The sequence below is a fragment of the Quercus lobata genome, chromosome 5 (assembly GCF_001633185.2).
Source record: "Quercus lobata isolate SW786 chromosome 5, ValleyOak3.0 Primary Assembly, whole genome shotgun sequence".
Classification (NCBI taxonomy): Eukaryota; Viridiplantae; Streptophyta; class Magnoliopsida; order Fagales; family Fagaceae; genus Quercus; species Quercus lobata.
The window spans coordinates 15,005,501-15,031,772 of NC_044908.1; the positions used below are offsets into that span (position 1 = coordinate 15,005,501).

General features: G+C 35.0%; 1 pseudogene; it reads left to right on the plus strand.

Annotated features, from left to right (window-relative positions):
* Positions 1–25,744, plus strand: part of LOC115991488 — a 40,151-nt pseudogene extending 14,407 nt beyond the window's left edge.
* Positions 25,745–26,272: the final 528 nt, after the last annotated feature.

Below are 26,272 nucleotides of genomic sequence, written 5' to 3' on the forward strand. Positions count from 1 at the left end.
AACACAGCCAACAAAAAATAAACTCCAATCGACATTGAGATCAAATTCATACACAGAGGAGATCTGCTATAATATTTGGCATTGTAATAAACACACAGAAAATTATTTCAGCTGCAACAATATTGCCTTATTTTGCACAAACTACACGAACTAATCTGAGTCACATTACAACAATCAAGAGGCAGTAGGCAGTACAAAATTTAAGAAGGGAATAAAAAACATCAAGCAATCAAGCAAAAAGAATAGAGCAGAAAACAGATTGGGATTTAGAGATTCCTGAACTAAAGCATCCAGCTTTTGTCAGTATTTATATACTGTGAGGAAAGGAGTAAGGAAAACAGAGAGGCTGCCATTAGAAGGTGGGGAAGGTGGGAAGGCGAAGGAACACGTGAGAAACCAAAGGGGCGTAAGGATTCTGCCGTTAGAAGGTGGGAAGGGGAACCAACATGTGAGAAACAAAAGGGAAGGGAATCAGGAGGTAGTAACCGTGGGTTTCTAAGGGTTTTTAGTTTGGAAGGCTTGGATTTGGGCTTTAAGTTATAATTAAATTTAGAAGAAATGGGTTGGTGGAATTAAATTTAAAAGAAGTGGGCTTTATGGTGAAGATAGGTTGGAAATAATTTTAGTTTTATTAGTATTTTAAAATTGAAATAATCTATATTAAAATTGTAGGATAAATTTAAGAAATAGGATGGGAATGACATGAATGCTGAAGTGGCTCAATATGAGCGTAGTAATATTAAATGCTACGCTTCAGTTTTTAGTAATATATAGGGGAAAACACCATTTTGGTCCTTACATTTTGGGATCACAGTCAATTTGGTCTATACATTTTGGTAGCAATCAATTTAGCCCCTGTTATTTTCAAAATGCAGTCAATTTGGTCTATACTGTTAATTTATTAATAAAAAATGTCTACGTGGCAAACGGTGTGCATTGTTGGCACACTTAAAGCTTATGTGGCATATAAAATAATATTAAAAAGTACGAACTCAGCATTTTTATAATTAATCAAAAGCCACGTAGAAAAAACAAAACCTACAATTCTAAACTGATTTTTTTAACGGAAAAATTAAAAATGAATTTAAAAAAAAAAAAAACTCAATATTAAACACATCAAGATCTAAGAAAGACCTGGCAAACTTTGTTTGTGTTTGGATCTAAAGAAATGCCAAGGATTTGGATTACCAACAACTGAACAGAGAGAATCAAACCAATTTAACCTTTGATATACTTATACATCACTGAAACGTTTGGATGCAAATGGATATGGGTTCTTTACTTTCAGATATGAGGAGGAGATGAAGTCTGCAGCAGATTTCGTGGAACCCGCCAAGCTTTACATAGCCAAACCCCATGGCTCTCTCTTTTGATTTTCCTTTGATGTGTGCACTGTTGAGATTGTTTGTGACTTTGTATTTCTGGAGTGGGGTTTTGATTTAGCTTTCAACATGGGTTTGGAAATGAGGTAGTCTTTGTGGTGGCAGTTTGTTGAAGAAAGTAGGGTTTTGGAATAGATTAGTGTAAGAAAGGTGAAGACATGTTGGGTCTTTTAATTGAATTTTTTTTTATAGTTGCCGGAAATGGGAAGGGGAGAAATCTCTAACTAACCGGTCAAGAAAAAGATAATGAAGAAGGAGACTGAACAACAACAAAGATTAACACTTAATAAACCCATTTTAAAAGCCTCCAAGCAAGATCAAGACTGATCAATCTCCAAATCAAAACAAATCATGCTCAGAAAATTTTTGATTCACTTTCACTTCATGGGTCTTTTGCAAACCTTCGATGTTTGTGTGTTTGGATTGCAAGAAAATGAAAGAAAATCATAATTTATTTTTATTTTTTCCGTTAAAAAATCAGTTTAGAATTGTGGGTTTTTTTTTTTTTTTTTTGACATGGCTTTTTATTAATTATAAAAATGCTGATTTGGTACTTTTTAATATTATTTTATATGTCACGTAAGCTTTAAGTGTGCCAACAGTGCACACCATATGCCATGTAGACATTTTATGTTAGTAAATTAATAGTAGAGACCAAATTGACTGTATTTTGAAAATAACAGGGACTAAATTGACTGCTACAAAAATATAGGGACCAAATTGATTGTGACCCCAAAATATAGGGACCAAAATGGTATTTTCGCCTAATATTTATATGATGAGCCTTCGAAACTTCTTGAGACTAACTCCTCCTTCGCTAAGCTTGTAGCTGAATACTGGTCCAGCTGCAGGAAGAACTCCTATCAGGATTTCAACAAATATCAATAATAATGTAGATAATGATAAATAAAGTATATAAAGCACACATTCGGCATGAAAATGAGTGATTTTTATGTGACTTTAAAGCACACTTAGGTGATTACATGTAACACATGTTATCTGTCACCACAAAATAGGACTCCCTGTGAAAGTATTGGAATATTTTATTAGTATATAGAATCCCGGACTACTTTGTATTTTGCCGGATTTGCCTATGGGCTATGGGAAAAGATGCAATGCCATATTTTACCATTTGGATAATACCATCATCTATATCTATATATTACTAAAAGCTGAAGCGTAGCACTTATTGTTTCTGAGCTCCTATTGCGCCACCTCATTGCCACATTATTTGCCACATAATTTTTATTCTTTTTTTTATACAAAAAAATATATAAATAAATTATTAACTTTACATATTCATCTTTGTCGGTTTTAAAATCTATATATATATATATATATATATATTTAGTTATTTCTTTTTTATTTCCAATTTTTCTATAAATTTTTTTGACATTCACTTTAAAAAAAATATATTTACACTTTCTTCAATCTTTCTTCTTCCCTTACCTTTTCATCTTTTCACTACCCTCTACTTTAATATCACTATTCATCTTTCCCTTCATCTTCATTTATTTGTCGCTTCTTATTCACTCTCTCTTACTATAAATTCCATCTTCCATTATTTGCATAGTTATCTCTCACAAAAAAGGTTATCTCTCTCTCTCCCCTTCTCTCTCACTCTCTTAATGTTTTGGTGGATTTTTATTTTTATTGCTTCTCCGCTTTAGGTTGATAAATTTTTCTGTATTTTAGAACTCTAGTTTAGGTTGATACGATTTAGATTTGTGTTTTAAGTTATTATTATTATTATTTTCTCTATGATCATTAAATTTTATCCAATTATGTTATAAAAAATTAAAGATAGTAGATAAAAATATAACAGTATTCCATTACATAGCATAATTTGGATAATTTAGTATTTATTGTTATATTTTTTAATTTTTCTTATTTTTTTTCTTCTCATCTTATTTTATTCAATATTCAAATTCAACCACATCCCCTTATCATTAAATTATTTATATTTTCTCTCTCTCTTTTTGTTTTAAAAAAATAAAAAAATGTAATATTTTACTTAAATTCAAATAAAAGAAAATTGTGCTCATCAAATTGTACTCATTTTTTTAACATTTACACTTTCTCCAACCTTTCTCATTCCCTTTACCTTTTCATCTCCCTAAACATTCTACCTTGATATCACTCTTCCTCTTTCCTTTTATCTTTCTTTATTTTGTTTCTTTTTATTATCATTCTCTTAGTATAAATTTGTCATTCACTCTACTATTCTTTACATAATATTCTCTCACAAAAAATGGGTTATTTCCCACTCTTTCTCCCTCAATTTTTTGGTGGATTTTATTTTTATTTTTCTTGCATCTCTATTTTAGCTTGCTAAAGTGTTGTATTCTTTATAATTCTATTTTGGTTGATGAAATTTAGTTTTGTGTTTTAAGTTTTTTTTTTAAATTTTTTATTTTTATTTTTTGTATCACTTTGATTGTTAAATGTTATCATATTGCATTATAAAGAATTAAAGATAGTATATAAGAATATACTATTATTATATTACATAGAACGATTTGGATAAGTTAGTGTTTACTGTTATATATTTTATTTTTACTTTTTTTCTCATATAATTTTATTCAACATTTAAATTTAGCCACATCCCCCATATATATCATTAAATTATTTATATTTTATCTCCTTTTTAATTTTAAAAAGTTTAAAATATAATATTTTGCCTAAATTAAATAAATAAAATTGCTCTTATTAAGTGAAGTAATACTACGGAAACACTCATTCTCACACCCAATGCATCAAAGGAAAAATTAAATACAAAACAAATCAAGTTAGAAACACTAAATAAAAAAACAAAAAAAACTAATAATGCATATTTAATGTCATAGAATCATCATCAAATTTTGGATAACAATAGGTTGCCAATGGAGAGAGAGAGAGAGAGAGAGAGGGTAAAGAAAAAAAAAACAATACAAATTAATAAAGAGTAGATAAAGAAAAAAAAATGAAGTGTCAATTAGTAACCGGTGATTGGAAATTAAACAAAGAGGTTGTAAGAATAAGTAAAAAATAAAATAGAGATTATCATGTGGAGAACATTAAAAACTTTACAGTGTAGTAAAATAAACTGTTAAATTCACTTAAAAAATTAAATCAATAATTAAATACAATCATAGTACTAAATTTAAATTTAAAACTAATCAAACTCTAACTATGGAAACCATATTAATCATAACCAAAAAAAAAGAAAAAAAAGAAGAAGAAGATGTTCTCTGGTAGTAGTAGAAATTACATAAGAAATTTAACCTTATATATATATATATATATATATATATATAAAATTTTCATACACTATTACTTTTGAAAATCTAATGAACGATGCTACCTCTCATTTAATGTCTTTGTTATGCAAATCATCAGTTAGTAAATATACGATAATGGTAAGAAGCATTGCAAATGAGATCACTAAAAATATATATATATATATATGTAAATAAAATTAATTAGCCACTATCATTATGGAGTAGTGGTTTATAATTTTACGGATCGAAAGAAATAGAATATATAGAGTTTTCTTAAAGGTATATGTAAAGATTCACATTATATATATATGTGTGTGTGTAAAGGTAAAAAAAAAAAAAGGAATATTTAAGGTTTATATTAACTTAAAAACTAATGAAAAACCAATGGTTAATAACAAAAATTATAGTATTAATAAAATATTTAATGAGATCATCCTAAAAAAATTATCATGTAAAACATGTGGGTATGCGACTAGTTATTGTTTATAGTTGTGCAACTACTGAAGTATGTTTCACCTTATTACAAACATACTCGTATACATAAATATTTTTCTTCTTGTCCATTGTAGGCTCATCATGCCTATAAACTATACAAAGGAAGGTAAAATAATTTGACACTTTTGATCAACATTGAAAAACACATTTAAAAAGAAGAAAAAGGAAAAAATAGCTTCACTAATCTACACAATGGAAAGGGTAATAGTTATAGTTCTGCTATAAATAGTTTCAAGGAAATTAGAACTCCGGTATTGAACCTGCACTCTCTCCAATTGGGGAGAGAGTCAGAGGTACCACTCAATCTGTATGGCTCGACGATAGGTAATAGTCAATTAGTTAACACTTAATATAAAGATATATATTAACATCATGATAAGTATAGCACTAGCATGAAATGGCTTGTTCTAGTATAATATTGTCATCATGCAATAAGCTCTACTTGTTCCTCCCATTCCCTAACACCAGTGAGCTTAATTTAGAATAAAGAAACAGAAATTCATGTTCCAATATGCCAATTCCTAATTTGGTCCAATATTATACACATATATACAAAGTTACAAACTATCCTTGAAGGGCTAGAAGTTTTGTAAGTCGTTGACTATTGTAATTGTTTCTGATATAATGGCTTTTGTGTGTCCAGAATCTCTGCAATCTTTCAATAGTGATTTACTTCACGAATTCCCTGCTTGCAAAAGCCAGAACTTCTAGAAGAACCAAAGATTCTCCATGATTGGAAAAAATGTTGCCTGGTTTTAATCTCTCAAATATAGTATGTGGTATTGAAATTAAAGTGATAATAAAAATGGGTATTTTTTATCAAGCACTTGGCATGAGTTTTTTTAATGATCTTCTTGACTATGACATGGGGATACTAATGAAGCTCTATCATTCAAATCTCAAATCTGCTTGCCCAAAAACAATGGCTGGACTACTTACTCACAAGGCCACACCTTGCCTCTTCCTCTCTCATATTTTCTACTTGGCTCTACAGTTACCAAGCTCTACTACAATGGCTCTAATAGCACACACTTCAATAGCACTTCCTTGATACTCTTTGTTTTATAAAATGAGTTCTTCTTACAGGTTCGTGGGCTTAATTTCTTGCTTGAGCGAGATTCTTGCTTCAATATTGAAAAACATATGAGAGTGAAATCAGTGTCAAGTATCTCCCCTGCATGTGGAACCCACGTGCCAGTGAGACATAGATCTCATAACATTGCATACAAGATTTTTCCCTCGCGAAGGTGTTTAAAAAATAAATCAATGTCTCATGTCTATGGTTCTTGTTGGGAAATTGCCTCAAATTCCAAATGTGACTTGGAAAGTCAATTAGGTTTCCTAGTTGAAGAAGGAAAAATTAATTTGGGCTTCCTTGCTATAGAAGGAAAGACTATTCCTTGGTGTGGAATGAAGTCTATTCCTTATTAAAGAGGTAATGTATTCCTAGTCTAAGAGGGAATAGCAAAAGAATCTTATAAATAGACAATGCTACAAAGAAATTGATGGCTTTGGCCCAAGGGTCCTCCCTATGGGTTGAGGAAAAATAGAGCATGAAACCAAGACAGAGAAAATAGATTTTCGCTTGGGAGGAACGCTAGAGGAAGGAGAGTGCAAGGTATTGCCGCCTTCAAGAAGATAGCCAAGGAGGAGAGAGCAAAGTGTTGCTACCTTTGAAAGAGATCATTAGTGTGTGTGTGAGAGTAAAGAAAAATAAGAGAGATTTTTTTTTAGCTGTGAGACATACACAAAAATTATTGTAATTGATTTGATAATAGTGAAATTATTCGGAGTTTGTCCCGTGGTTTTTCCCTTCAAAGAGAAAGGGTTTTCCACGTAAATTTTGTGTTCTTGTGTGTGATTGTTATTTTGGATTGCTAATATTTGTGATAATATTATTTGGGACCCAACAGTTCTAACCTTGAACTCCACTTTGTTGTTTTATGGTTATAATAAAGAGAAACACTAAATCCGTAGCATTCTCACAACGCTTTCACAACAAATTTTAAGTTTTAGGTGCAAAAAAAGTAATTTCAGTAATAGGTTTAAATTAGAATCAATAATAACTTACTACCTATGATTTGTTAATGTCTCACATTTTTACAAGAGTTGAGGTGTTAGCTTGTTATAGGTCAAATAAAATAAAATAAAATATTATACTAAAACCCTTCACAACTAAAACATTTTGTTGTATTACTAGATTTTCCCTCCTCTCCTCACTATCTAAAGAACACTTGAAACCTCTCTCTCTCTCTCTCTCTCTCTCTCTCTCTCGTGTGTGTGTTTGTTTTTCAAAAAATAAAAAATAAATGAAGAACACTTTAATCCTCGCTTGGGTAGACTTTAAACCCCATTTGGTTGGAGTGATTATTGGAGGGATGAAAAATAAAGGAGAAAAAAAAGGAGAGAAAAAAAAATGAGGTTTGTGGTTGTTTGGTTGACGATGGAAAATGGAAAGGATTTGGTGGGGCCTAAGAGTTTTCTCTTTGGGCCCACCAAAACACAATATCCTCAAATTGGAGAGAAAATTATTGAAAAATATTTGTACAAAAATGCCTAAGTCAGGTTTCTTCAAACTCCACTATGTTAGGTACTACCTTTGATTTTGTTTTATTTATTTATTTTTTTTGGGTTTTCTGTTCTTTTTTTATTTTATTAACTGAGCATGATTGGTTTTTTTTTTTTTTTTTTTTTTTTAATTTATAACTTTTGTTCATTCGCTACTATTTTTTTTTTTTTTTTTTTTTTAACTAGGCATGATTGAATCAGATTGATTGGTCTTTGCTTTCTTTTTTTTTTTTTTTTTAATTGGGCAAGATTTTTGTTTTAATAAACTTGGTGTGATTGCTCTTTTTTTTTTTTTTTTTTAATAAGGACATATGAGTCAATTTATATAAATTGCATTTTCCATCCTTCCACTTTTCTCATCAACCAAGTGAAAGAGTTTTTCATCTCTCTACTTTGCCATTCTCCCACAAAATACCATGAGAGAAAACTAAAATCTCTTCTATTCCCCTATTTTTTCCAGCCCCTTCCTATTTTCTATTTTCTATTTTCTCACTTTTCGATTCCCCCCCCCCCCCACCAAACAAAGTGGGAGTATTTAAAGGTGTGGTCTTATAAAAATAGGATTGGAATTGGTAAATTAGGGTGGGAGAAGCCACACAAAAAGGCATAGGGATTAGTCAACAAATGAATCATTGCAATTAGATAGAGTATAAGGACTTGTGACATTTGAAAGAGCATAAGGAATTGACCAATTATAAACAAATGAGATTAATTAGCAAAAGAATCATTGCAATCGGAAATTTGAAGGAATCTTATTACTTTGAAAAATTAGACATTTCTTAGATAATTTAATAATGGTTATGTTAATGGGTGCTTTAGGGCAATTGTTAATAAGCTATTTTAGAAAAATTTAAACACTACTTTCATGGAAAATATAAAAAATCGAAAAAAATTAATTACTTTTTTCATAAAAAATTTCAAAAAATATTTTTTAAACCAATACTCTTAGGGCATCCGTTAACATTTTCAATTTAATAATATTCATATAAGTGATTCATGGTGTTATTTATTTATAGGTCTGGTTAACGGGTGCCCTTAGAACATTTATTACTAACAATTTTAGGAAAGTTTTGATAATAAATATAAAAAAATATTTTAAAAAAATCAATTTTCTTTTTCTTTTTTCGTAAAAAGTTATTTTTTATTTTTTATTTTTTGGAGAATACTAAAGGCACGTTTGATAAATTGTAACGGTAATTACATAGGAACAAGAATAGATAGTACAAGGAATACAAAATGATGTAATGTAATGCTTATTATTATTCATTCGTGTAATGACAACACAATAATAGAACCATGTAGACAATAGAATGAAAAAATTTTAAATCAAACTTAAAATATATTTTAGGAAATATGTTACTCATATAATTATATTTCCTAAAAAATAATATATATATATTTTAAAATTTAAAAGAGAGATTAGTTATTTTTTATTTTCATAATTGTTATGTGCATATGGAAAGTTTTTTTATTTAGAAAAATATATTAATTGTAGAAATTAATACACCTACTAAGGAATAGTTATTACATCCATTTTAGAGATGAATAATTATTCCTCATTTTAAAGAATAACTATTCATAAGGAATAAATATTCCCTATAATAATAACATAACCAAATTATTGAATAGCTAAACTATAGGAATAACTATTATATTACAGTGCCTCTTATAGCCTACCAAACATGCCCTAATTATTTTTAATACACACTTGGGGAGAGGGGAGAAGATTTTGAAAGTACGCTCCGTTTGTTTCGATGGAAAACCTTGTGTAAAGATAGTTTTCCGTGTTTTCCAGTGTTTGGTAGTATAAAAAAAGATGAGTCAAAGGAAAACTATATTTGGTCAACATAAAAAGTATGGCTTATTTTTAGACATTGTTTTCCATTAAATTTTTTTGGAAAACAACTTTATCTCATAGCAAGTTAACGCTCCGTTTGTTTCGATGGAAAACCTTGTGTAAAGATAGTTTTCCGTGTTTTCCAGTGTTTGGTAGCATAAAAAAAGATGAGTCAAAGGAAAACTATCTTTGGTCAACATAAAAAGTATGGTTTATTTTTAGACATTGTTTTCCATTAAATTTTTTTGGAAAACAACTTTATCTCATAGCAAGCTAAATAAGGGAAGTTAGGAAATTATTTTTCAACTCATTTAAAATTGCTACCAAACATTGGAAAATGAGATAGTTTTATAGAAAATTATTTTTGAAAAATGACTCATTTTCTAGAAAACATCATTGCTGAAACAAACAGAGCGTAAATAAGGGAAATTAGGAAATTATTTTTCAACTCATTTAAAATTGCTACCAAACATTGGAAAATGAGATAGTTTTATAGAAAATTATTTTTGAAAAATGACTCATTTTCTAGAAAACATCATTGCTGAAACAAACAGAGCGTACTCCTTTATTTATTACTATTACTTTTTTAATCTTACCTTATATAGACTGTTGAATCTTTTAATAACATTTTAGCAAAAAGGATTTTTTTTTTTTTTTTTTTATAGCATTAATTGGATAGTCATTAGTAAGAGGACAACATAAATATGTAAGTGGTATCCATTATGGTTCAGGATATAATTGTCATAACCAACATTCAGGTGGCCTAGATGGTAAGATATTGGGCCATCAAGTCTCTAGACTTGAGTTCGAGTCTCAAACAACTCTGTGTGTTGGTTCTCTTTATATCCCATTTCTATCCCAAACGGTTTAAAGAATAATAAGTGAGTTTCTCACAGACTGAGAGTATGGGGTCTTGCCCGGAAGCGGGTAGGGTACTACTATGGTCATGCTCAAGTAGGGAAGCCACATGGGTCATCCCCTCTAGCCATTTTTCAATTACCAAAAAAAGAAAAGAAAAAAGAATATAGTTGTCATCATCTCTCGCTTTCAAGGTGTTTCCTTCAGTTGGATCTCTAGAGCTAAGAATGGTGCAGCTCATTGTTTTGCAAAATGGTCTTTTGAATTATAATTTTGTGGGGTCCTTTAGTGTTGGTTGCTGCCCTCCCTGTTTAGAGGCTGCTTTGGTTAAGGAGTCTGTTTATTGAAATCTGGTTTGTTGTTAATAAAGTCTTTTTTCTCATAAAAAAATTAACTCACAAGTCACAATTGATAAATTAAATGAAAAACATAGTATTGAGTCTTGTTCATAATTTTTTAAAATATATAGTGGGAAAAGAGAGAACTCTAGATATTTTCATTGAAAATATTATAAAATATTTTAAGGTTCAAGCAAAAGGATAAAGCATTGCTCTTCAAGTATTGAATTTAAGTTAAGACTTAGGTATAAATTTTTTAGGTGCAATACGTTAGATTCTCCGATTAAATTCAAAGACTGAATTCAATTGTTTTATAAACAATAACCTTGTTTATGCTTTATTAGTCAATGCAATAATTTGATGAATTTATTCCCTAATATAGTCAAAAGGAACTTTGTTGTCTTTGAAATAATTTCCCAAAGATGTGGTTGTATTCAACTAGATGACTTCAATTCTTTCACGGTTCTAATTGTTTGTTTAATGATTTCCCTTTCTACCCAAAAAAACTTGAAGTATTAAATAACTTTTCATAAACGTTTTTTGTTCAATAATGAAAGCTTAATTAGTGTGAAAACATTAAAGCTTGTTTTGACTTCAAATTTAAAATTACGGCTAAATGACTTTTACTTTAACTTATCAAAGTGCGGAATGAGAGTAAATGAGCGCAATAAACCGGTAATATTACTCTAAGCCGTATTCAACCACAATGAATAATAAAAGAAAAGCTTAAAGAGTAGGGAAGAGAGATACAAACACAAGATAACACCAAGACGTGTTATCGAAGAGGAAACCGAAGAACTCGATGAAAAATCTCTCCGTAATCCTTCAAGTTGAAATCAATCTACTAGTGAATAATTTGGAGTACACGAATAATAAAAGACCATCTAAGCCTAGTCTACCCAATGTACTTGAGCCCTCCTAACTCCTGCTACCAACAAACTTCTCGAAGTTTTGTTTTCACTAGCTTTCCGGATCCCGCAATTTAGCCTGATTGCATCCATCACTCAATAGTTCCTTCCAATGCTTCCCAAAGGCACCAAAACTTGACTCAAAACCAAGAGAAAATGTGTAGATGATTGTGGGTATAACAATCTTTAATTCTCAAGTTTTTTTGTTAGGGTTTTCTCACTGAAAAACACTCTTTACATTTCGTGGGTAATGAGGGCATATATAGTATGGGTAAAGAATAAGGTAAAACATTTTTTCTTTTTGCCAAACAGAGAGTTTCGCGGGTACCTCGTGAGATGGCCTTTCTTGCAAAGTACTTGCGAATTTGACAGTCTGGCATGACTCTTCAGCTTCTAGTCATGTGCTTCACACGTGGCCTTTTGCAGGTTGCTTTACTCTTGAGCTTCTCGTGACCTAGTCGTGAACTGCACTGATTCTTCATCAATCTCTCACACTTATCCCGTACAAATAAACCCAAATAAATACAGGGAAATGATTGAAGAAATTACAATCAAATTTGATACAAAATTAAAGCCAACAAAGACTAGTTAAAAATCACAACATTACAAATAAGAAGGCTTAAAGTACCTTAGACAGTTCCAATTATTTGGTTAATGATTTCTCTTCCTACCCAAATAGAAAAAGAAAATGAAGAGTTGGAGATTTATATGGACTTATATATATATTTTTAAATTTATTTATTGAAGTTATAGACGTACTGAACTGGCCATGGTCTGTTTGGATAACGTTTATTGTTAAAAACTGAAAATTTATTGTAAAAAACATAATAGTAAAATAATTTTTAAATATATAAATAGTGCCGCATGATCTAATTTTAAAGCAAAATTTATATTTTTTTTTTATATTTTAGGGTTTCGTAAACAACGCAAGAGACAAAAAGAAAAAAATGCCAAATGCCAAACGAAGCCGCAGACGTGCAATCCAAACTCAGCTTCATTTCTTTGGCTGATTGTGTGTCATTTCCTTTCATTAATCATTCTAATAAAACGTGGAGGAAGAGGTTAAATGTGCCGACATGAAAAAAAAAAAAAATGATGACAAGGGAGTGACTGGTTGAGCTTTGATGATTCTGACAGCATTTATTTGATGGGAATATGCTATGAGGAAGCACGTGGGGGCACTTCTTATTCTTGACTTCATATATAATAAGTAGGCTGGTGCGCTGCCAGAGGTGCCAAGTGAACCATAGAAGTTCTTCAAGCAATGATTTCCTTGGGGAGCTCACTTGGTACATGCAATCTTCCTTCTCTGTGTGAATGTTTCCATTAAGTGAGCATGTGTTGCAGTGAGTTGGGTTATAGAAGGTTTTATTTATTTATTTTTTCTTTATAAAAGATGGAAATGTTGGGTTATAGATTTTATTCTTCTATAATTAAGTAAAGAATTTATGTTGTTCATTGTAAGACATTTCAGATTGATGCCTACTGTTAAATAATTCTTATGGTTTCATGATATTTATGAGATCTTGGTTCGAAACATCATCCTAGCATCTTGAGGCCATTTCCATAGGATTCTTCTTTGTAATAACTTAGTGCATGTGGGATGATGGGACTATATACACTCGAGGGAATAGTTAGAGAGACGAAGAGGCCTGGACATGCTTTTTTGTTAAAAAAAAACGGTTGCCTATTATGGCATGTACAATAATTTTTCAAGCAATAAACGAGTTACCTTTTTGAATATTCTTTAAATTTTTTTTCTTCAGTTGTTTGTTCTCTTGCTTAAATTTTTTTTTTCTTCAATTGTTTTTCTCTCTTGCTTTGTTATCAATGAATTGCAGTTAATGTGTTCTTGGCAAACTCTTTAGCTTTTACTTTTGCATCACTATTTTATTTGTTTTGACTTTTCCAACTTTCCTGTGTTTCTAGCATGAATAAATGTTCTTACGGTTTCTCTTTTGATGTATATGCAGGGGGCATCTCATGGATTTGTGAAGAACTTTATTTGGGTTCTTACTGCCTTCAAAGAACAATTGTAGATGGTGTAAACCTATTCTTCCTATGTGCTTTCTACCTATTTTTGATCATAGCTATCATAGGAAAATGTTCTACATGAAGTAGTAGAAAAGATTGGGTCTTGGTGGTAGTTTCACTGTGTTGCGCTCTTTGTAGCATTGGTTATTTTAGTGTGGGTTTATGGAATCTAATGGCCAAAAATGATGAATTCAATCATATGAGCTGGTTGGTTTACTTTGTTAGAGGAATGGTTTGGATCTCTTTTACAGTTTCCTTGCTTTCTTAATGGTCCAAATGGATCAGTCTTCTAAACTCTTCTTGGTGGGCATTCTCTTTTGTATTGATTTCAATTCTGAATGTCCAAATTCTACTAAGAACACATAGCATTGAAATTTTGGACATAGTACCTAGGTCTATTAACTTTCTACTTTTCCTCTGTGCCCTTAGAAACCTAATTCACTTTGTTTCTCAACATAATCTAGAAAACAATCTATTTGAACCTCTATTAGCCAAAAAGGCTGAAAAAAGGCAAACATAATAGTTTGTTCCTTCTTTTGAAGGATTGTTTTCCTCTGAGATAACTCTGTTATCTGCAGAGCTAGTGGTTCCATCCTTTCAAGGGGTCTGGGAAACAGTTTATTTTCTTTTCTCTATAGTTAAAGTTCCTACTACCATCCTTTTCTATTCATTCTTATTTGAGCTCAGTAGTTATGGAAGAGCTATCAAAACAATGGACCAAATTTTCATTGTTGGACAGAGAGGGAGACAAAATCACGTTGGGAAAAAACCAAGGATCCAAGGAACATATCATAGCAGCAAAGTTCTTAACCCGAAGAGCATTGAACGTTGATGCTATTGCTAGGACCTTCAAACCTCTATGGAGAGCGATTAAGGGGTTCACAATAAAAAATATGGGCAATCATGTTCTGTTGTTTGTCTTTGAAAACCAGGAAGATATCCACCGGGTTCTGAGCAGTGAGCCTTGGACGTTTGATAAACACCTGGTGGTGATTCAGAAGTATGAGAAAAACACTCCATTACAAGATATTAGATTTAACAGAACATCTCTCTGGGTGCAAGTTTTCGATATTCCAATAAGATACATGTCCAAGGAAGTGACAGAAGATACATGCAGGGCGTTGGGTGAGGTGTGCTCTTCGGAAACTCATCCAACAGAGGTAGGAGGATGTTGTGTGCGAGTGAGGGTCAAAGTGGATGTGACACAACCACTATGCCGGGGAAGATTAGTTAATCTGGAAGAAGGTGATCGAGTATGGGTCTCCTTCAAATATGAAAGATTACCCATCATATGTTACTGGTGTGGGCGCCTTGATCACGATGAGAAAGATTGCCACCTGTGGATTGAAAGCAAAGGTTCTCTTAAAACCCAGGATAAACAATTTGGACCTTTTATGCGAGCTTCTCAGATAGGCAACATCAAAAAATCAGTTGTTCATGTATCGGGCTTCTTTGAAGACAGAGGGGGTCATAAATCAAGTGGGGAGAGGTCACAGGCGAACACAAGAACCCAAACGGATGCTTCATCATCACCGGAAAAATCTGGCCATCCTCCCTCTGGAGAACAAGCTGAAACGGAAGCCTCGGTACTGACGGGGAATGCATTAAATGCCGCTGAGCCTCTGGTTGCCTCGAGAGCGCGGACTGATGTGGACTTGACGACGGATTGGCAGGGTAAAGCTGGCTCTTCCTCTGCACCAGCTTTCGCACACCAAACCATTGACAGCGACGTGAACTCTAGTGGAGGTAGAGTCTCGTTGGGTGAAGCGGAACACTTACCTATGACATTAAACTCTATTTTTCTTCCAACCAGCATGGGAACATATGCTAAAGGTGACCCTTTCCTGGCAAAACTTCAGGAAATTGACAGTGACATACAAAAATTTGATCATGTCCCATGCAAGAAAATAGGGTGCCTAGAGGGACAACTAGGTTCACAACTACAAAAAGCTGAAGACTGTCAGAGCAGAGAGACGGTGCGGGTGGAGGGTGCAGCGGACAGCAATATAAGTGCAAAAGTTGATATTAGAAAAGGCCTGACTGGGCCGGGTAGGAAAGAAAAAGATGGAGTTGGGCTGGGCCCAAAAAAGGAAGGAAAAAAAGGCCAATGGACTAGACTATTAAGTAGGCTCAGTTCTGAGTTAATGGAGGAAGCACCCTATGGGATTGAAGGCCCAAAACGAAAAATAAGAGAAGACCAGGCTCGAGAGGAAGCTAATGCAGTGAAGGAAAAAAAACAAAAAACAGGGGAAGTAGCAGAAAAACAGAGCACGATGGTTACTACACCAATGGCATCGGCAGAGGTTGTGGAGCAACTCTGCCGGAAATTATGAGTCTTCTATGTTGGAACTGTCGCGGGCTTGGGAACCGGCAGACAGTTCAAGAGCTTGGCGATTTAGTCCGGGCACAAGATCCTACGGCGGTGTTTTTAGCCGAAACATGGCTGGATGAGGTTAGGCTATCTGGTTTACGTGATTCGCTTCGTTTTGGTCATCACCATGGAGTTTCTCGTTTAACTTGCGGTGGTGGCTTGGTGTTGTTTTGGAAGAAGGACGTTGACGTGCAAGTAATGTCCTCATCTCATAATCATATTGACGTCTTGTTCAATGGAGGAAAAGTGAATGTATGGCGCTTTACCGGTTTTTACGGTGCTCCTGAAACCCAGCTTCGTATGGAATCATGGGATTTGTTGCGAGAGCTAAATAATCGTTTCTCAGTACCGTGGCTGGTTGGAGGTGACTTTAACGAACTTTTGAAGTTGCAGGAAAAGGTGGGAGGACGATTGAGACCTTATGGTCAAATGCTGAAGTTCCGTGAAGCGTCAGATGAATGCGGGTTGTTTGATTTTGGCTTTGTGGGCTGTAAATTCACCTAGCACAAAACTTATCCGGATGGGGGTATTGTTTGGGAGAGGTTAGACAGGGCTGTGTGTACAACAGATTGGTTTAATCTTTTTCCTGCAACAAAAGTGAAAACGCTAGTGTGTGCTTCATCGGACCAAAGCCCTATTTTGGTCCTTCCCGATGGGATTAACTTAAAACCTCAACGCCCCTGGCGTTTTGAAAATATATGGTTAGAAGAGCAAGGCTGCCATGACACAGTGAAAAGCGCCTGGAAGTCCATCTCCTCGGAACCACCTATGCCCAAAGTTATGATGAACGTCGATACATGCAAAACTCAGTTGCGTGATTGGAGTAAGAATTCTTTTCGTAATGTGGTTAGTGCATTGGCAGAGAAAAAAAAGAATCTAAAATTAGCAGAAGAAGATGCAACGAAAGGAGGGAGTGTGGAGTTTTTTCTTCAATTAAAATTTGAAGTGGCAGAGTTGCTTAGAGTGGAAGAAAAAATGTGGCAGCAGCGTAGTCATGTGCACTGGATGATCTCTGGGGATAAAAATTCGAGCTATTTCCATAACCGGGCGTCTCAGCGTTTCAGGAGAAACAGCATTACGGAACTCAGGGACTCTCGGGGCAGAATAGTTTCAGGTGAAGAAAAAGTTTCTGAGATGATTATTGAATATTATAACCAATTGTTTACTTCCGCTAATCCGCATGACATTGAGGAAGTTGTCCAACATACAAAGAAGGTGGTGTCCGATGATATGAATAATTGTTTAACCAGAGATTTCTCGAAGGATGAGGTGGAGAAAGCCTTGAAGCAAATGGCCCCCCTAAAAGCTCCAGGTCCAGATGGAATGCCGCCAATTTTTTTCCAACATTATTGGGAGAGCATTGGGGACGATGTAGTCAAAGCTGTGATTTCTTGTCTAAATTCGAATTCAATTGAACCAGGTTTGAATCACACTTTTATTACTTTAATTCCCAAGGTGAAAAGCCCCGAATTTGTTACTGAATTTCGTCCAATTGCTCTATGTAATATTTTGTATAAGCTTGTTTCGAAAGTTTTGGCAAATAGGTTGAAGAAAGTGCTACCCCATATCATCTCAGAATCTTAGAGCGCCTTTCAATCGGACAAAGCTATTTCCAATAACATCTTGGTGGCTTTTGAGACGTTGCATCACATGAAAAGAAAAAGAACGGGAAAAATGGGCCATATGGCTTTAAAATTGGATATGAGTAAAGCATACGACCGATTGGAATGGGTGTTCTTGCAAAGGATCATGGAAAAAATGGGCTTCGACTTGAAGTGGATAGGATGGATTATGGAGTGCATAAAGTCTGTATCCTATTCGATCCTAGTCAATGGCGAACCTAAAGGTCATATTGTGCCAACTCGAGGTATTCGTCAGGGTGATCCTCTCTCCCCTTATCTTTTTCTAATATGTTCCGAAGGTTTAAATGGGTTAATTGAGCATGCAGTGGACAACAAGCATATTGAGGGGGTTTCCCTTTGTAGAAATGGTCCAAAGATTTCTCATCTTTTTTTTGCAGATGATAGTGTATTATTCTACCGAGCTAGGGTGGGGGATGTGGAAAAAATTCAGGAGATATTGGGGAAATATGAATGTGCATCCGGTCAAAAAATTAACTCAGATAAAACGACCCTCTTTTTCAGCTGCAATGCTTCTAGTGTCACAAAGGAAGAAATAAAAAATTTGCTTGGAGTGGCCGAAATAAAGGAGTATGAAAGGTATTTGGGCTTACCGACGGTGGTTCAGAGGAAAAAAAAGCGAGCTTAAATTTCATTAAGGATAGGGTGTGGGGTAAACTCCAAGGATGGAAGGAGAAATTATTGTCGCAAGCGGGCAAAGAAGTTCTTTTGAAGGCGGTGGTTCAAGCCATCCCTACGTTTGCAATGAGTTGTTTTCGATTACCTATTGGGCTTTGTCAAGATAGTGAGATGCTCATTCGGAAGTTTTGGTGGGGTCAAAGGGGTGATAGGAGAAAAATTCATTGGAAAAAATGGGAGGTCTTGTGTCAACCAAAGAGTGAGGGGGCCTTGGTTTCAAAGACCTATGTAAATTCAATAAAGCCATGTTGGCTAAACAGGTGTGGAGATTGATTCATGATAAGGAGTCTCTTTTCTACAAAGTGTTCAAGGCAAAGTATTTCCCAAGTTGCTCAATTTTTGATGCTAAGGATTCTACGGGCTCTTTTTCATGGAAAAGTATTTTGTGGTCTAGAGACTTAATTAACAAAGGAGCTTTCTGGAGAGTAGGCAGTGGTGAATCTGTTCGGATTTATAAAGATGCTTGGCTCCCTAATCCTGATGGTCGAATCAGTTCTCCTGTTGTTCATCTAACACCGGAGTCCACAGTTGTATCTTTGATTGACTCTGCTACGGGTTGGTGGAATACCAACCTCATTGACCGGTGCTTTTTTCCACCTGATGCATGTCTCATTAAGTCTATTCCCCTGTGTTCTACTCCTCAACCCGATACTTTGGTTTGGAGAACAGAAAAATCGGGATGCTATTCGGTAAAGTCTGGATATAAACTCCTGTGCGAGCTCCATAACTTTGATATGAATCGGCCCCAAGTCTCAGACTCTCAGAAAAGCTTCTGGAAATCCATATGGAAGCTGAAGGTGCCTGGGAAGATCAAGCATTTTCTCTGGAAAGCTTGCACCAACTCGCTGCCCACAAAAGACAACCTTATGAAACGAAAAATCCTTCAGGAATCGGTCTGTGCTCGCTATTCTGGAGATTCGGAGTCTGTTGTGCACGCTCTTTGGAGTTGTAATTGCGTCCAAGTGGTTTGGGAGTCGGATTTCGGATGGGTGGACAGGAGCTTAACGGCCCCTGTTTCTTTCTCGGAAGTCCTTCAAAAAATCCGTTCCAAACCACTGCTGCTTCCGTTATTTGCTGTTACGGCGTAGTCAATCTGGTATCAAAGGAACAAAGCTCGCTTCAGTGATAATCCCCTGCCTATTTGCAATATCGCTGAGTATGCCAAAAACTACCTCTGTGAATTCAGGGAGCTGGACAGCCACCATTCCCATAGACGCAGAGCTTCGCCTACCAGATGGCAACCTCCTAGTGCGGGTTCAGTGAAAACTAACTATGACGGTGCCATGTTTGCGGAATCTAATATGGCCGGAATTGGGGTAGTAGTCCGCAACAGTGAGGGCCGGGTGTTAGCTGCCTTATCAGAGCAGATCGTGAAACCTCCATCTGTGGAAATCCTTGAACTCCTCGCTGCCAGGCGTGCCGTAAGCTTTACCGCTGAGTCCGGGTTTGATCAGTCTATATGTGAGGGTGATTCTGAGTCTGTGGTAAACTCCTTAAGGCGAACCGGTATGGAGAATTCTCGAGGCGGGCATCTCATCCAGGATATTACTTACCTATCAAACTCTTTCCGGAGTATATCTTTCGCTCACGTACGTCGGCAAGGTAATGTGGTCGCCCACACCTTACCCCAGCGAGCGAGACAATTTTTTTCTTTTCTTATCTGGTTGGAGTGTGTTCCAATAGATATTATGTCTTTTGGGTTGGATGATTCTTCCTCTTTTGCTTAATTTATATCAGCAAGGATCCATTTCTCAAAAAAAAAAGAATTAGACCAGGCTAGTTTTCTTGGAAGATTAACATTTTCTTGGATTAATAGTTTGCTTAGCTTGGGCTACTGAAAACGATTGGCTCTTGAAGACATCCCCCCGTAGTTCCGGAAGATGAAGCCAAATTTGCCTACAAAAAGTTTGCTCATGCATGGGATTCTCTTTTAAGGGAAACAAACTCGAACAGTACCAGGAACTTGGTTCTTCGGGCCATTGCAAAAGTTTACCTGAAAGAGAATATATTCATAGGAATTTGTGCATTTCTTAGGACAATTGCTGTATTAGTTTCTCCTCTAATACTCTATGCTTTTGTAAATTATGCAAGTGGCAATGAGAGGAACCTGGATGAAGGTCTCTCTAATGTGGGCTGTCTAGTTGTTACCAAGTTAGTTGAGTCTTTGTCTCAAAGGCACTGGTTCTTTGATTCAAGGAGGTCAGGATTGAGAATGAGATCAGCCTTAATGGTGGCAGTCTACCAAAAGCAGTTAAAGCTTTCTAGTTTAGGAAGGAGAAGGCAATCAACTGGGGAGATAGTGAATTATATTGCAGTTGATGCTTATAGAATGGGTGAATTTCCATGGTGGTTCCATTCATCATGGAGCTTTGTACTGCAATTTTTCCTAGCCATTGGCATTCTTTTATGGGTTGTGGGTCTTGGTGCACTTATAGGTCTAGTTCCTCTTCTCATATGTGGACTCCTTAACGTGCATTTTGCAAATATGCTACAGAAGTGTCAAACTCAGTTTATGATTGCCCAAGATAAACGATTGAGATCCACTTCCGAATCCTAAACAGTATGAAGATCATAAAGTTGCAATCATGGGAAGACAAATTTAAGAATTTGATTGAATCCCTCCGCGAAAATGAGTTCAAATGGTTGGCTGAAACTCAGTTTGCAAAGGCTTATGGCACATTGTTGTATTGGATGTCTCCAACCATCATTTCTTCAGTGGTCTTCTTGGGATGTATTATTTTTGGAAGTGCCCCTCTAAATGCTAGCACCATCTTCACAGTTCTTGCATCATTGAGGAGTATGGGAGATCCTGTGAGAATGATACCAGAAGCTCTTTCTTCTTTCGTCCAAGTGAAGGTATCTTTCAATCGTCTCAATGCTTTTTTGCTTGATGATGAGCTGAAAAATGATGAATTATTTAGAATCCCCTTTCAGAAGTCGGATAAGAGTGTAAAGATACAATCAGGGAATTTCAGTTGGGATCCTGAAATAATGATTCCAACTCTAACAGATGTGAACTTGGAAATAAGATGTGGGCAGAAAGTTGCTGTTTGTGGTCGAGTTGGGGCTGGGAAATCATCACTTCTCTATGCTGTACTAGGGGAGATACCAAAAATTTCTGGAACAGTGAGTAAAAACTGACTGATTGCTTATAATTTTGCAACTGAATTTTTTGTCACTGATTTTGGTCTTTATTGCTCACTAACAGGTTAATGCATTTGGATCCATTGCCTATGTTTCTCAAACTTCTTGGATCCAAGGTGGGACTATTCGCGATAACATATTATATGGAAAGCCTATGGACAAGACTAAATACGAGAAGGCCATAAAAGCATGTGCTTTGGACAAGGACATCAATAATTTCAACCATGGTGGTCTCACAGAAATAGGTCAGAGAGGGCTTAACATGAGTGGAAGACAGAAACAAAGGATTCAACTAGCTCGAGCTGTATATAATGATGCCGATATCTATCTCCTTGATGATCCATTTAGTGCAGTAGATGCTCATACAGCTGCAATTTTATTTAATGTATAATAAACTTGCTTTAAGTTTCTTCATGCATGTGAAACCTAGGATCAAGCAAGAATTCTCAGCTTTGATGTAGTTCACTTAGCCAAGTTAAAATTTGAATTTGCAGGATTGTGTCACGGCTGCTCTTGAAAAGAAAACTGTCATTCTAGTGACTCATCAAGTGGAGTTTCTCTTAGAAGTCGATAAAATTCTGGTAAGTATTTACCAAAAACTAAGTTCTAATAAGTCAGCTTAATTTTAAATTTTGTATGCATAAATTTATTACCCATATCTATGTACTTTTTATTGCAAGTCAAATTATTCTGTTTCTTAACTTTATAGGTTATGAAGGATGGACAAATTACTCAATCAGGAAGCTATGAGGAGCTCTTGACAGCTGGGACAGCATTTGAACAGCTTGTGAATGCTCATAGAGATGTAATAACAGGACTGGGTCCTTCAACTGATGAAACTCAAGAAGAAACTCAGAAGTTAGATACGGTTCAGCTAGAGATGTCTCAAGGGTCTAGCTTCACTAAGGAAAACAGTGAGGGGGAGATTGCTGTGAATGGTCTACCAGGAGTACAGCTAACAGAAGAAGAAGAAACAGAGATTAATGATGTTGGATGGAAGCCATTCTGGGATTATATCATTGTCTCAAAAGGATTGCCTCTTCTTTTCTTAGGCATAGTAACTCAGTCTGGTTTTGTTGCTCTTCAGGCTGCTGCAACTTACTGGCTAGCTCTGGGGATTCAAATTCCTAAAATCACTAGCGGCATTTTGATTGGAGTCTACACTGCAATTTCAACACTCAGCGCTGTCTTTGTATACCTAAGGTCTTTCTTTGCAGCCCATCTTGGATTAAAAGCTCCCAAAGCCTTTTTTACTGGATTTACCAATGCTGTCTTTAAAGCTCCCATGTTATTCTTCGACTCAACCCCTGCTGGGCGGATTTTGACCTGAGTAAGATTATTTATTTCTCGACCATAAATAAATAAATAAATAAAAACTAAAAAAAAAAAAAAAACTATACTGTATTTTGTATCCTTGAAAGGGTATTTTATATTCAAAGCCACTTCTCATTTTGCACTTTCATCTTTTTGTTTCTCGTGCAGGCTTCATCAGATTTGAGTATTTTGGATTTCGACATACCTTTCTCCTCTATATTTGTAGTGGCAGCAACTATTGAACTTCTGACTACAATAGGGATTATGGCTTCTGTCACATGGGAAGTTCTTATTGTAGCCATTCTTGCTATGGTAGCTGCAAAATATGTTCAGGTAGATCTAATGATTCATGTTTAGTCTTGATTTCTTTAATCTATTTCATCAATAACAGAATGACAAAGCTCTCTCTTTTGCTTTTGATCAAAGGGGTATTATCAACCCTCTGCGAGGGAACTAATAAGGATAAATGGAACTACAAAAGCACCGGTTATGAATTATGCAGCTGAGACTTCACTTGGAGTGGTCACAATTAGAGCTTTTAACATGGTGGACAAGTTTTTTGAGGACTATCTAAAGCTCATTGATACTGATGCTCGGCTTTTCTTCTATTCAAATGCAGCCATGGAGTGGTTAGTTTTAAGGATTGAAGTACTTCAGAATTTGACCCTCTTCACTGCAGCTTTTCTTCTTGTGTTGCTTCCCAAGAGTTTTATAGCTCCAGGTTCATAACTTCATTAGAACTGTCCATTTCTGTAGCTAGGAATTTTCAGACCTTTAAAAAATATTACTCAATAGTTCCTCCTTTCTTGGGTGGTTTGCAGGACTTGTGGGACTCTCTCTTTCTTATGCTCTATCACCAACAGGCACCCAAATTTTTTTTACTCGATGGTATTGCTACTTATCAAACTACCTCATCTCAGTTGAACGGATCAAACAATTCATGCACATACCATCAGAGCCTCCTGCTATTGTGGAGGACAACAGGCCACCATCTTCATGGCCTTCAATGGGTAGGATAGAGTTGCAAGCTTTGAAGGTAAGGAAGCATGTCAGACATAAGTTTCTTAATGTTCTTCACACGGCTACCTCCATCATTTTGACTTGTAACTGATGAAATTGACTGCAACTATTCATTCTTTTGGTCGGTTTTCAGATAAGATATCGTCCAAATGCTCCATTAGTTCTCAAGGAAATCACTTGCGCTTTTGAAGAAGGGACTAAAGTAGGAGTTGTGGGAAGAACAGGAAGTGGAAAAACTACACTAATTAGTGCTTTATTTCGTTTGGTAGAGCCTGCAAGTGGTAAAATTCTTGTAGATGGGCTTGACATATGCTCCATTGGTTTGAAGGATTTAAGGATGAAACTCAGCATCATCCCTCAAGAGCCAACTCTTTTCAAGGGTAGTGTGCGAACAAACTTGGATCCTCTAGGTCTTTACACTGATGATGAAATATGGAAGGTAAGCCTACTGATTCTCATCTTGAACAAATTCTTCTGTATTGTTTTGTCTTCCTTTCTTTGCAAGTTTGGAGCAACCCAACTAACATTTTCATTTATAGGCTCTTGAGAAGTGTCAGCTTAAGGCAACAATCAATAGCCTACCCAATCTGCTAGACTCTTCAGGTCAGTTTATGATTCTTTTTATAACTAACTATGAGAATTAAACATGCCAGTTTCTCTCAAGTGATTTTAAAGCAATATGGATAATAATATTCATTAACTCTGGTATATTCAACAGTGAGTGATGAAGGAGAAAATTGGAGTGCCGGGCAATGCCAACTCTTCTGCCTTGGTAGAGTCCTTCTTAAAAGGAATAAAATTCTAGTTCTTGATGAAGCTACTGCTTCCATTGATTCTGCAACAGATGCCATTCTACAAAGAATTATCAGGCAGGAATTCTCAGAATTCACGGTGATAACAGTAGCTCATAGAGTTCCTACTGTTATTGATAGTGATATGGTCATGGTGCTCTCTTATGGTATGTTCTTTTACTTTCCAACTTTCTTTTTATACATACAGATGGAATCCAATTCAATTTTTTCCCCTTTCCTTTTTCTTTTAGCCATGTAGATAAATATGTATATAAACAAGATTCTTGAGAAACAGTTAAAATGGTTAAATAAATGCAAGGGGAAGTATAATTTTAAATTATTTATAAACATGATGGCAATTGTATCTGAGAACTATCTTATAAAATGCTAAAAGAATTGCTTAGCTTAAGGGCTTCCTTGGCAATTTATGGGTTTTTGTGTGATACAGTAACGGATCACACAAATTTTCAATGGTTTGTTTTACTTAAAGAATAAGATAGGTGAATTAAGTTGTATCTAGAAAGAGTGAGGTTTTAAAGAACTGTAGATAAGTCAATAAATTGAAAAATAAGCTTATCATAAGTGGAAATATACTGAATGAAAAAGAAATTACAATAAGATCAATTGTAAGTACCTTGGGATATATGTGAAAGCTAGTTTTGAGTCCAAAATGCCCAAGAGTCTCCATCCAAACTGGTTCACAAAGTTGTATTGATCTTGAGGCAGCTTATGCTAATCTGAGTTGGTTTGGTCTTGCAGGGAAACTTATAGAATATGATAAGCCTTCGAAGCTTCTTGAGACTAAATCCTCCTTTGCTAAGCTTGTAGCTGAATACTGGTCCAGCTGTAGGAGGAACTCCTACTAGGATTTCAACAAATATCAATAATAATGTAGATAATGATTAATAAAGCACACATTTAGCATGAAAATGAGAGATTTTTATGTGACTTTATAACACACTAAGGTGATTACATGTAATACATGTTATCCTAAGGTGCCATCACAAAATTTAGCATGTAGAATCCTGGGCCGTCTTGTATTTTCTAAGCGGATTTGCCTATGGGCTATGGGAAAAGATGCAATGCCATATTTTACCATTTGGGTACCATCATTATTGTTTACAAGTGTGCGAGTACTGAAGTGTGTTTCACCTTATTACCAACATACTCTTTTACATAAATATTTTTCTTCTTGTCCATTAAAGGTTCATTATGCCTATGAACTATACAAAGGAAGGTAAAATGATTTGACACTTCTGATCAACATTGAAAAACACATTCGAAGGAAGAAAAAAAAAAAAAAGAGAGAGAGAGAGAGAGAGGAGGAAAAGCAGCTCCACTATTCTACACAATGGAAAGGGTATTACTTATATTAGAACTCGGGTATTGAACCTACACTCTATCTGTATGGCTTGATGGTGGCTAATGGTCAATCAGTTAACACCTAAAGGTATAAATTAGCATCATGACACGTACAACACTAGCATGAAGTGGCTTGTTCTAGTGTAATAATGTCATTATGCTATAAGTTGTACATGTTCCTCCTATTCCCTAACACCAGTGAGCTTAATTCATGATTCAAGCAAGATGAGTTTAATCACATAATTAGTCAATTTTCTTCCAATATGCCAATT